Raw genomic sequence first — 14,216 nt, forward strand, 5'->3', positions numbered from 1 at the left:
ATATGTGTATACAAAATATGCTATATACCCATTAGTGTATTATTCTCCTTGTATGTTAGAAGTAAAAAAAATTCTAAAATAATGTTTTTGAACAACATTGCTGTTAAGTAAGTATCACTTGTTCTTATAATGTCAGAATAAAGAACAGAATTTAAAGTGACTAATTTAAACACTTTTACCTTTTCCAGAAAAAAAAAAAAAAAATTGAAGGGCACACAAAATACAAATGCCTACTCCTAATACTTTTTGTCACACTTGCTTAGAGATCAAGGAAAACTAGAAATAATTTTAAACCAAGTCTAGTTATACTCAGAGCATACAACCATTAAGAATTTTGAACTGCACGCAAGATTACTTAATTACTGCACATTATTACACGAAAGAACTACTTAACAATTGCCAGTTCCTGATTCTATGTTGAAACCAGTCACATCATGCATAATCAAGAAAGAATGAAAGATAGAACAAAACTATATAGTGTTTATTCCACCTTTGTCATTTGTTCCAATTTTCATTTCTTATTGTGTCTCAGACAGAATTCAATGTATCCAGAAACATTAATTTACAATATGAATGTACTTCATATTGTAATCTTCCCCTATTTTTCCCAATAAGCCCTGTTGTTTTTATTGCGTGAAATACCATAACTTGACAGAACACTTAATAAAACTATATTTTACATTCTCTAAAATTAGCCAGGCAGTTAAATTACTACTACACAACTTGACTTTCTCCACTCCAACTTTCCTAACAGTGAGGTAATTTTCCTTGGTGATTTTAATGTTCACAACTCCGGCTGGCTTCCGTTTTCTAGTCACACCGACCCAGCTGGTCGAGATGCTAAGGCTTTTCCAATTACTAATGACCTTGCACAGATTGTTCATTTACCTACAAGAATACCGGATAATCCCAATCATACAGCCAATACGCTTGATCTTTTTCTCACAAACAACCCTTCTAAGTACACGGTCGAAGTGAGAGGTCCTTTAGGCACTTCAGATCACAACTTGGTGATTGTCTCTTCTCCAATGGAACCTTTATCTCATGGCTATTCCCAACCTCGTGTTGTTTGGCATTACAAGAATGCAAAATGGGATGAACTGTGAGACTTCTTTTCTTCTTTTTCTTGGTCAGATTACTGTTTCAAAACTTCTGATGTCAACGTTTGCTCAGATCGTGTCAGTGAAATTATTCTTGCAGGAATGGAATCCTTTATCCCACACTCCACTTTAAAATCTTGTTCTTTAACTAAACCTTGATATTCCAATAAATGTGCTAAGGCTGTTCAGGAGAAGAATGTTGCATATTGTAATTGGCTTGTTTCTAATTCTTCAGTTTCATTTTCTGCCTACACCAAAGCTCGCAACAATTGCAAAGCAGTTATTAATCAGTCCAAACTAGAGTTTGAACAGGTTAAGAGTAGAAAACTTGCTTCATGCCCTAATGGTAGCCGAGCATTCTGGTCTCTTGCCAAAGCTATTGGCCGCAACTTTTGCCCATCTCTGCTCCCACCTCTGTCCAAACAGAGTTGGGAGCAGAGAATAAAGCTGACCTGCTAGCATCCCATTTTTCTTCCAACTCATGTATTAATGATCTTGGTAAAATACCTCCCACCATTCCCAACACGCTCCATTCAATGCCTCCTGTGGTCTTCCGTCAAAAGGATGTCAGAAGAATTTTGACGAATCTTGATGCTAAGAAAGCTCCAGGTCCCGATGGTATTTCTCCACTTGTTCACAAAACCTGTGCTCCTGAACTTACTCCTATTCTTTGCCACCTTTTTTCACTTTCTTATTCCAAAGGTGTTTTTCCTTCTGCTTGGAAATTTGCTCATATCCAGCCAGTTCCTAAAAAGGGTGACAAATCCCTCCCATCCAATTATCATCCCATTGCAATTACTTCTATTCTTTCTAAAGTAATGGAGAAATCAATTAATCGCCAACTCTTAAACTACCTAGAAACCTTCCGCCTGATCAACGATCGCCAGTATGGATTCCATCAGTGTCGATCCACTGGTGATATTCTTGCTTATGTTACTCATTTATGGACTAATTCAATGGAAAGGTTCGGTGAAACACAAGTAGTTGCTCTTGACATCTCAAAGGCTTTCGATCGTGTTTGGCATAAAGGTCTTCTAAACAAGCTTCCATCTTATGGTTTGCCAACTGTTTTTAGTAATTGGTTATCCAGTTTTCTCTGTGATCGCTCACTGAGGGTGATGGTAGATGGCTCTCTGTCTTCTAGCTTCTCTACTAATGCCGGTGTCCCCCAAGGTTCAGTTCTTTCCTCCACTCTTTTCCTCTTCTTCAATTGACTGGAAATCCTATCCGTAGTTTTGCTGATGATAGCACATTGCATTCCACTTTCCATTTTGAGAAACCTTGTCCTGCTCAATCATTCAATTTCTCGAAAATCTGCTACCAATTCCTTAAATGCTGATCTTCAGATAATTCTCCAGTGGGGCAAAGACAACTTAGTTGATTTCAACCCTTCTAAAACTCAGTCTTGTCTTATATATCACAAAAAGGATTCTTCTGCTCTTATGCTTATCTTTAGTGATATTCCGATTTCTAGGAAAAATGATATATATCTCTTTTGGGAATTACCCTGACTTCTAATCTCTCTTGGCACAAGCACATTACAAATATTGCTTCCTCCGCATCTAAAAAACTTGGTTTTCTCCTTTGCTCTTGGCATTACTTTTCTTCTAAACAGCTGCTCACTCTGTATAAATCGCAAATCCGCCCTGCCATGGAATATTGTTCCCACATCTGGGGTGGGGCCCCCAAAACCTCTCTCAGGCTTCTTGATTCCATTCAGAAGAGGGCAGTTAAGTTAATTAATGATTCATCTCTAACAGAGTCTCTCCACTCACTCTCTCATAGACATATTGTTTCTGCTGCATGGGCACTGTTCTTCTGAATTGGCTTCTATAATTCCCACTCTCTCTCCTTCAAAATAGTCCAAACACTTCCCACCCCCAACTAACATCCATTTACTGTCCAACTTCAAACTCACAGAACCAACTTTTCATCTTCCTCGTTTATTCATTCAACTGCCGTTTTCTGGAACAACCTTCCTTCATACGTATTTCCTGAAAATTACAGTCTACAGAAGTTCAAGTCCAATGTCAACAAATATCTTCTTTCATCTTCTCAACCTCCAACCCAAGCACGGTATTAAGTACTATAGGTTCTAATACCTCTCGTGTTTGGGGTTTACAAAAAAAAAAAAAAAAAATAATAATACTCTCCTTTTTTTTAAGTCTGTTTTCTCTCTGTACTGTATCTCTTCACAAGTGATACCAGCTCATGAGTCTTATATAATACACGTGGAGCATGGTTAGACTGTCTAAAGCAAACAATACAGTCAGTTCTGCTATAACATGCATATTTGCAATGTGAATTTTCTCCAATGCCACTGATATATCAGGGAACAATGTGAGTATAATGCAATTTTCACATTGGCTCGAGCACGATTTTGTCTGCAAGTAACACCAGGTGAACACGAAACACTTAAATTTCAAACGTCAAATGTTTCTCATTTACTGTGGCTGTATTGATTGGAGACACTGTTATCATTCGCTGATATTGTAGGCCGACTCATGTTTTCAGGAGCTCACATTTTTCTGTTACAGAAATTTCATGAAGCGTGAAGCGTGAGCAGAGGAGCACATTTCTGGAGGTCACTATCATAAAAGAATAAAATCAATTTGCAGTTCCTAGTTTATTGGGCTTTTCAGTTAGTGCAATCTAATTATAAATGGGTAGTAAACTCAACCTTACTGCATTTGCGATAATACCGATAGTGGAATTCTGTGGGTTTTTACATTATTATGGAGAAATGTTTCTCCTTCCATGAAATCTTCAATCATAAAAAACAAATAAATTTTCAGAATCTTCTCTTCATTCCTATTTTTGAAGCTTCATAAACTTGTCTCACTTGTGCAATTTGTGTGTCCCGTGTTCGTCATTATTGATCGCTCATCTTTTTAAATTTTTTTTAAATTTCACAATAAAGAAAAAAAAGTCAGTGAACAGAAATATCAATCAAGCTTCATATCTTATCAAGATAGGGTTATATTTACTGTATTTATTTATTAGAAATTTAAGATGTTTAAACCTGTGTTATTAATTTTTTTGAGTTTCAAACTTTTTTTTAGTGTTTTGCTTACCAGACTGAACTTTTTTTTTTTTTTTTTTTTTTTGAGCACCCCATCCCTATTTTTCCCAATAAGCCCGTTGTTTTTATTGCGTGAAATACCAAAACGCAGAGACTTTCAGGAACACATGTACTACGTTATAGAGGAACTGACTGTACTGCATTAAAACTACATTTAAGCTATGAATTTCTTTTTCCCCCATACAGTTTGTATGGAAAAAAACAAACTGCCAGATTTCTATTTGTCCAATTTTAATGAAAACTGAGATCGCTCGACAAATCTTTCTACATGAACCAAATGTAAAATTGGCTAAGGTAAAGAAAGCCAACACAAGAATAATGAGAAACGTCAGATAACTTACGCGGAAAATTAGTTTCCCGACATTGGACTCTAGCACTGCTCGCTCGGTAAACAGACAGTAGGTGTTATCAGCCTGGAGCCGAAATTGAGAAGGATATATTGATTGACAGGTAGGCGTGGCAAACGATAAAATGATTGGTGGTGGGCATGACAGAGGACAAGCTGCTGTGTAGTCATTGGTTGGCATTATAATGTGTATTTATGAGTAAAGAACGGTGCATAATACTTTTGTAATGAACAGTAAACAGGTAATAGTAGCGATGAATCTTTTAAAGATGGAAGAAATTTGTAAGGAAAATAAAACGGTTGATTTTTTGATGAAAACTAAATTAATAAAAGTTTGGTTCTATTCATTTTTATGTTCTTCATTGTTTTTTTCTCATTATTAAAAGCAGATTTTCGGAGTTCATGAGTGTTTTTATTACACTGTTGATTTAGGTTTGGTTACGAAAAAAGGAAATTGTTTCTTTATTTTTTGTTAAATTTCGTAACCTGACCTTAAATGGTAGGTTAGGAAATAATATAATATAAGAAAAGAAAGAAAGATTCTATATATATATATATATATAGTGAATAGCTGTTGAGGCGTTGATTGACTTATGATACATGTGTATCCGCACGAGTGTCTTTAAAAATAAAAGTACAGTAATAAAAAAATAATATTTTGTCCACATGATTCTAAAGAAAAAAGATTGGGTTACCCCCTCCATTTCAGGAGGGGTTCAAGTGGAGGTAACCTGACCTTTTTTCACCATTAGGGCATATTATTGAACAAGAAAATAAAAATACAGTCAATTTTTATTTTTATATATATATTTCTAAATATGACTGATTCTAAAGAAAAAAGGTTAGGTTACCCCCTTCACTTCGGGAGGGGTTCAAGCTCCCATGGGATTCAAGTGGAGGTAACCTGACCTTTTTTCACCATTATGGAAAGCATTCATTAGAGCAAGTTACCATTAGTGCTTCTGAAGTGATACTAACCCGATGTTATTGTGTTGTGTTCGCACACCAATCAGCACATCGTTTGCCACACCTACCTGTCAATCAATATATTGTTCTTGACTTTGCTCCAGACCAATAACACCTACCATCTGTTTACCGAGCGAGCAGTACTAGAGTGCCGTATCGAGAAACTAATTTTCCGCGTAAGTTATCCGATGTTTCTTGTCTTGGCTTTCTTTACCTTCACTGTAAAATTTCATGAAAATCTGCCCACTGGGAGTTGAGTTATAACATGCAGATGGACCTAATATATAATACTATACTTATTCTATAGATTGGTTGTACAGTTCAGTAGTACTTTGAACTATTAAAATTGGTATAATCACCTGATATTATTTGAACCACAATTGTGAAGTAGTATATTATCAATATACTACTTCACAATTGTGATATGTGAAATTGAAGATACTGAGCAATAATGAATTATGTATTTCAATTACTCAACCAGCAGCAAAAATAAAAATTCTGTCCCCCCACACAAAATTTTTGGATCTGCCATGGTCTTCTGCAACCATTAAAAACCAAGTGTTGGGCCCTCTGTCCCCCGCACCCACAATGTAGAGGCATACCCGGTGATGTAATTTTGCAACTATACTGAACTTGATCAACTAGTTCCTATGCAGTTGATAAAAAGTATGAAACGTGCACATGGCTAAAGGCATCAAACATACTTTGAGTGTTTCAACTACAAGTCTAATAATGAAAAAAATTGCTATATAACTGCATTGCAATGTTCTTACAATTAGCTCAGAATATTATAAAAGGAATAAACATAGTAACAGCCATGATGTAATTTACATCCCTGTTTTATATAATAAATCTGAAAATAAAACAAATATAAAACTAAGAAAACAACAGAATGGTACCTAAGAGGAGCTAAAAGAAAACCTGGAAAACAAAAATGGAGGTGGACAGATGAAATTCACAAGTTTGTTGGTAGTAAATGGATGGCCATTGCACAAAACAGAAGGAAATTGAAAGTTGCTAGAGAGGCCTTCTATCCTGCAGTGGATTGAAAATGGCTGATGAAAGCTCCAGTGCAATTAAAATAATTTGAATTTTAGCTGAATATGTCACAGGTGATGTCTCTATGTGACTCATTAATAACCTAGATGTGCCAACTCAATGCTAGAGGTTACCCTCATTCATCTGGCTGCATGGCAGGATCATCGTGAGTAGAGGGTGAATGATGATCGCACAGGAGTTCTTGGTGGCTATTTTCAGGAAAAATTAGAACATATGCAATAAGGACAGATGGAAAAGGACTAAGACATCTGCTGGTGGGAACAGTTAGTGATATAGAACAATTATCATTTTAAGGGCACAAAAGGTTATATTGTTTTACATGTTGTTACTAATAACATTAAGCACAGGCAACAAAAGCTTTAATTAACAGGTATGAGATGATAATGAGAAAAAGCCAGAAGTTAGGGCTGAATTTTAAAGTGCATAGAATTTTGCAAAGGCATGACAGGAGTGCATGATAATATTGTCAACCATTTCAGCCTTGGAGAGAGATCATGCAAAGCGCATGAAGTAGAATGTTTTGCAGTATGGCTTGTGCTTCTTAACAGAAGGGACTGTTTTCATAAAGATGGAATACACTTGAGTATAAAGGGTTGATTGAGAGCAATTTATGTGGTTTGGAAAGCTGCTAGTTATTGAAGATACACGGACTAATCATTTAAAAATGGCCAAATGCATTGGTGGAATCAATTCTTGCATTGCTTCTACTGGGACAGCAGCAGTCTGGTGAGAAGTGCTCTAATAATAGGTCTTATATAGCCTGGGGTTTCCCAGGCTATAAGACTTATGGTTAGAGCACTTCTAACTCTAGCTTTTTGTCTCTTGTTATCATCTGAATCTTCTATTGATTTCTCCTTTTTGAAATACTCTCCCTTAAACTTTACACACTTTCACCACCATCATACCCACATATTAAATGCTTCTTGCAAGCCATTTTTTTAAAGACTGCAAAGTGCTTCTGTTATGGCTCTGCACGCATCATTGTCAGACATGAAATGCTTGCCTTTCAGAGCTTTCTTCAGACGGGGAAACAGAAAGAATCACATGGGACTAAGTCCGGTGAATAAGGGGGATGTAGCAGAACCTCTGCACCTATGACAGTTATCACTAGCTTCACAATATTAGCCATATGAGGCCTGGCATTGTCTTGATGGAGAAACCATTTCACACTGGAAAGTTCTTGATGTTTCTCACAAATGGTATGGTGAAATTGGACTCTGAGAACCTCAGAGTATGCCCCCTAATGCAAAGTTCCACGAGGTACAAAATGTATAACAAGAATGCCTTTTATGCATACCAAAAAAATACAAGAAGCTCAAAATTTTAGGTTTTGGTGAATCAGAATGCTTCCACTCACTTGACTGTTGTTTTATCTCTGGATCATGGCAAAAAATTTAAGTTTAATCACAAGTCCCTATTTGATTTAAGGATTTAAGGACACTCTTTCAAAATGATCAAGCATTCTTTGCACAAGTCATTTTTGTTCTGGAGTGGGCACAGATTCGCAACATTTTCAGGTGATCTTTCACAATATTGTGAGCACTACCGTACGAAATGGACAATCTGACAGCTAATTTGCAAAGTGTAATTTGCCTGTCTTCATCCAAGATTTCCTGGGCTTTTGAGATTTGCTCAGGAGTTGAGGAGGAAGGCTGACCAGGTCTTGAGTCATCTGCAAGACTCACAGCTGTCACTGAATCGCTTGTGCCATTTAAATATGGCTGTCCTACCAAAACACTCAATACCGTACGCTTCATTCATCCTAACTCTTTAACTGTTCAATGCATCTTTTTAACTGTTCAATGCATTTAAGCCTACTCTGACACAATAACGAATCAAATATCGCTATTCAATCTATATGTCTGACATGATCGTCAGTGACAAGCAGCTAAAAAAAAAAAAAAAAAACTTCACATAATACTAGCTTGACAAGTACTGGCATGTGCACATGGAGTATGCTCAGTAGCGATCAGAGAGAGTGCCTCTAGTGGCAGTTATGGAAAGTTTGCACATTAAACATAAAATCTTGTACCAGTCCATGAATAAAATGATCAGCCATTGTAAAATAGGGATGCAAATTCCACCAGGATTATTAATGTATTACTTACAACCTGGTTTAAAGCTTTATTTGCTCATTTTTTATAAAGTTACTAATTATACCTTTTTTGGCATCTTTCATGTTGTAAGCTTATACCATCACTAGGTTGTCAGATGTTATACTTGAAGTGCCAAGGCTCACACTAATAAAGTACCAGTAATTACCAAAATAATCATCTGGGAAGCAGCACCACACACTAATAAGTAACTTATTTAATTAATAGATAACAGAACTGCAATGGCTCAATATTAACCCCAGGGGCTCACATGTGGTGAGTATGGGCTTGGCACACCCAGGGTCCTGAGCTGGATATCATCATTCTTCTCTTTTTTGGTGATTCCCTGATATGCCTCCATGAATATTATTAATATTTTAAATAATAATTATTAATAAATATTGAAAACAGCAATGGGCCCAGCATTTAATCCTGGGGAGGTCCAATAATAACATCTGTCCAAGAAGAACAGTGCACATTGATAATAACTCTGTCTTCTCCCATTCAACCATCCCTTTATTAATAGCAGTAATTACAGCAGATGTCAAAATTATTTTCTGTATCTAGTTCCTTTGTAACTGCAAGAGTTCCAAAATACCATATCATTTGGAGAGCAGCACCAAACTGAAGGTAGTTCATAAGAAGAAAAAAAAACCTAAGGGTAACTGATCAGTCCAACATGAAATTCTCTGAGCAGTGCAAACGAACTGCTAGAATAGCATCATTTGCCCACTAATACTAAAGTATGGGATCCACTTTCAACCTGCATTATTATTAACTGGAAAAGTTCTTCAGTTGTGTACAAACTACACCAGGCTCAGCTTGGTCCTGCAATGATTTTCCACAGAACTTTGGTTTTTGCTTTGATCTGGATAATAAGATTGCTATTACTAAGGGGCTTAGAGGGGGAAACAGGCATTCTGTGTGTTATCAGACACAGGCATTCTGTGTGTTATCTAAAACACTGATAGATCCAATATCTTTCTATTTCAGAAGATTCGGGAGAAGTCCAGTTGGTCTGCCTCCTTAAAATACACTCGTGCACACCTTCTCGATGGTAAGCCCTGTTACGTCATTTAGGTGGCAATGAACATGTAGAGTGGTTCTCTTCAAGACACCTGGTCAGCGTGAAGAGGAAAAGACCGAACCCTCCAGCACATGACAGCACAATGAAACAAATGGCCCTCAGTCCCCAGTGGCTTTCACTACCTCTCTTACGGCAGCAAGAGGATCAGAGTGGAAGCAGAGGGTGCTAAGAATCTCTGGGTACGATCAGGCTGCCATGCATGGAAACTGAACTTGGCCTGTTACAACGTAAGATCACTCATTGGTGAAGACAGGATACTAGAGCTGGAAAAGGGAATTAGAAAATGTAAATTGGAATATCATCAGTTTGGCTGAAACAACAATCAAACAAGTGGAAATCTGCTGTACACCAATGGAAACAGTGAAAGGAGTGAAGGTGGGAGTTGGCTTTCTGGTCCATAAAGATATAAAAAACAACATTTTGGAATTCAAAAGTACATCACCAAGGGTGTCAAGAGTACTACTCAGGATTTCTAAGAGGTATAAGCTAAAGGTAATAATGATTTATGCACCAACATAGTCATGATGATGAAGAGGTTGAAGAAATGTACACCAAAATTGAGTCTTCTAGATGAGCAGAAAACTCACTACGCTATCATTATGGGGGACTTCAATGCTAAAGTTGGAAAGAGACAAAACAGCACAAAAAAGGGAACTACAGGGAATTTTGCAATTGGTGAAAGAAATAAGAGGTGAAAGACTTGTGGAATTTGCAGAATCTAGAGGAATGTCAGTAATGAATACTTTCAAGAAGAGGGTGAACAGAAAGTGGACATGGAATAGCCCAAATGGATTAACAACTATGAAATCTACTTCATCCTCAACTAACAGAAGATATATTGTGAATGAAGTTACTGTCCTGAACAAGGTAAATGCTGGAAGTGATTACAGAATGATAAGATGCACACTTGATATAGATGTAAGACAAGAAAAGAAAGGAAAAAACTGACTTGAGTAAATAATACAAAGGTCTTTGAGATAACAGAAGAGGAGAAAAAGCAGTATGTACTGGAACTTAAGAACAAGTTTGAGCTTCTGCAGACTGTTCAGGACCAAGATATCGACGAGGAATATTACAACTTTCTGAAAGTGGTAAAACCCAAGAAACCTATAGGGAAAAAGAAATCCAAAGAAGAAGAAAAAAAAAAAAAAAATCAGTCAAGACACTTGTAATGATGAACCGAAGACGACAAATGAAGAGCAAGAAAAACACTGAGAGGGAGAAAATTGAGTATACTGAGTTATGCAAAGCAATTAGAAAGAGACTCAGAGAGGACATAAGAAAATTTAACACAAGAAAAGTAGAACAAGCATTAAGGGAAAACAAAGGATTTAAATCAGCAGTCATGAGCAGTAATACAAAAAGACAAATGATACTGAAATTGAAGAATAGCGATGGTGTACTTATGAATAGCAGAGAAGGCATAATTCAAATAGCAGAAGACTACCATAGAGAATTATACAAGGAGCGAGAGAATGATGCCAACAGTGGGGAAGATGGATTGCAAATTAGCAACACATACAACATACCCGATATTCTTCCTGATGAGGTAGAACATGCATTGAAGAAAATGAAGAACCAGAAAGCCCCAGGGGAAGATGAAGTTACTGTTGAGTTGTTAAAATTGGGAGGAAGAGACATGACACAAAAACTGGCAAGACTCTTCACAAAATACATTAGAAAACGTGTGGCACCTAAGGAGTGGAATAATGCAATCATAGTTTTGCTGCATAAGAAAGGAGATAAATCTGAAATTGGAAATTATAGACCAATTAGCTCATTATCCCACATGTACAAGTTGTTCACAAGGGTCATTACTAACAGATTAGAAAGAATACTTGATGAGAATCAACGGAAAGAGCAAGCTGGCTTTAGGACAGGATTCTCAACTATGGATCACCTTCACATAATGTCACAGCTAATGGAGAAGGCAAATGAATATAAAACACCATTATGCCTGGAATTTGTGGATTATGAAAAGGCATTTGACTCCATACAGCATAAGGCAATGTTTCGGGCACTGGAAACACAAGGCATAGATACCCCATATATTATGATTTTGAAGAAAATATATGAGAATGCTACCTCCTTTATTAGACTAGACAAAGACAGTAATAAATTTAAAATTGAGAAAGGAGTTCGACAAGGAGTCACAATATCTCTGCAGTTGTTTACTGCTGCCCTTGAAGAAGCTTTCAGAAGATTAGACTGGTCGCAGAAAGGAGTCAATGTGAATGGAGAGTACCTAAACCATTTACGATTTGCAGATGACATTGTGGTCATAAGCCACGATCCCAAAGAATTAGAGGAAAATCTGACTAAAAAATGAATAGCAAATGCTTAGAAAACAGTACTCACCTTGTATAAATCTGGAATAAAATATTTTTGGTAGATGTTGGTTAAATTTAAGTTGGAAGAAGCATTAAAAAGAACTAAGGCGGGGGAATGGGGTGAAAATATTTTAAACAGATTTTAAAATGAGCACAAGGAAGTAGAAATGCAGATCTCCAATCCTTGGTTGTCATAAAGAGGTTAAAAAACGTAAATGAAAGAAAGAAATGAAATGAAAGAAAGAGAGAAGACCACCAGTCTTCTCTCTTTCTTTCATTTAGATTTTTTAACGTAAATGAAAACGTAAAATAAAACGTTTTTAAAAACGTAAATGAAATGAAAGAAAGAGAGAAGACCACCGGTCTTCTCTCTTTCTTTCATTTATGTTTTTTAACCTCTTTATGACAACCAAGGATTGGAGATCTGCATTTCTACTTCCTTATGCTCATTTTAAAATCTGTTTAAAATATTTTCACCCCATTTCCCGCCTTAGTTCTTTTTAATGCTTCTTCCAATCTAAATTTAACCACCATCTACCAAAAATATTTTATTGCAGATTTATACAAGGTGAGTACCGTTTTCTAAGCATTTTATTATAATTTCACTATTGTTAGAGGAAAATCTTAATTTTCACAGTTAGTAAGGATTTTGGACTAAAGATGAATATGGCTAAAACAAAAGTAATGATGAACAAGTATGCCACAGAAAGGGATATAATGATTGAAGGAGCAGTAATTGAAAAGGTGGGGTCATATACTTATCTGGGACAAGTCATTAGCTATAATAATGATAAATGGATGGAAGTAAGGAGAAGAATAAGTTTTGGATGGATAGCATTCAGGAAATATAGTCATATACTGAGGAGCCCAATTTGTCTGAAACGTAAAATAATGAACCAATGTATACTCCCCACCATGACATGGAAGTGAAACTTGGGCACTCACCAAAACAATGGAAGAGAAGCTGAGAACTACACAGCGAAGAATGGAACAAATTATATTGGGTTTGGTTTTGGTTTTATTGGCGCATTAGCTACTAAGGCTATAATGCGCCAAGACCAGGTCATTTATAAAAAAATTTTAAACTTTCAGTGACCTAATTAGTTAGGTCACTATGTCAAAAGGTATAACAAATATATAAAAGAAAAATGTAAAAATTTTATATACGAGTAAAAATATTTATTGATTTTAAAAAGCTAAAACCAGCAGACACATTGTCATTGTCGGATAAAATCTGACTGAGTGTATATGGCTCAGTCAGATGGGTAAAAGCGGTAAAACGGATATTGCTAAAATCTGGACATTCAATTAAAATGTGTCTAATTGATAAAATTGTGCCACAGGACTTACACATAGGAGGGTCATCAGCCCTCGGCAGAAAAGAATGAGTCAAATGACTATGTTCTATGTGGGTCCGGGCAAGAACAATTTCCTCCTTACGATTCCTGCGCAGACTAGATTGCCACGGTTCAATTACAGGCTTTATACGATATAGTTTATTCCCAGTCTGTCCATTCCACAAATCCTGCCATTGAGAATGTATCTTCTGCTGTATTGTTTGCCTGTAGTCTGTATAGGGGACTGACAGGCAGCGATTATTATTGGGGATTGCTGATTTGGCTGCGGTGTCAGCCAAATCATTTCCCCTAATCTCAATGTGGCTGGGAATCTACCAGAAGCGGATATCATATTCACGTCCACGGAGGAAGTGAATCTTCTGCTGGATACTAGACAGAACTGGATGAGGATTATATCTCACAGATATTAAAGCCTGTAACATGCTGAGCGAATCGGAATATAAAATGAACCGTTGGTATTGGCATTCACTAATGTGATCCAAGGCTAACTCTATAGCATGCAGCTCTGCAGTAAATATGCTGCATTCAGAGGGAATCTGCTCCAATGTAGTGCTGTCTGTGAAGACAGCAGCAGATCCCACGTATGATTCCGACTTCAAACCATCTGTGTAGACTGGCGCGAAGTCAGAATATTCAGTTCGGTGTGCTGAATGAAGCTGCAGGTAGACAGATGATGGAGTGTCCGACTTTCCCCAATTTCTAAGGGACAAGTCACATGCCGGGACATGAGCATGCCAGGGTGGAAAGGGTTGCTTTGGTGTTTGGGCAATCTTGTCTACCTTGATATTGAGTTCT

The 14,216-nt window shown here is 36.8% G+C and overlaps 1 protein-coding gene across 1 annotated transcript in view; it reads right to left on the reverse strand.

Annotated features, from left to right (window-relative positions):
- Nucleotides 1–14,216, reverse strand: part of LOC150079275 (uncharacterized) — a 124,091-nt gene that overhangs the window by 59,005 nt on the left and 50,870 nt on the right. The gene's annotated exons all lie outside the window — the stretch shown is intronic.

The sequence above is a fragment of the Mastigoproctus giganteus genome, chromosome 10 (genome assembly GCF_048544385.1).
Source record: "Mastigoproctus giganteus isolate SK-2022 chromosome 10, ASM4854438v1, whole genome shotgun sequence".
NCBI classification, from domain to species: Eukaryota; Metazoa; Arthropoda; class Arachnida; order Uropygi; family Thelyphonidae; genus Mastigoproctus; species Mastigoproctus giganteus.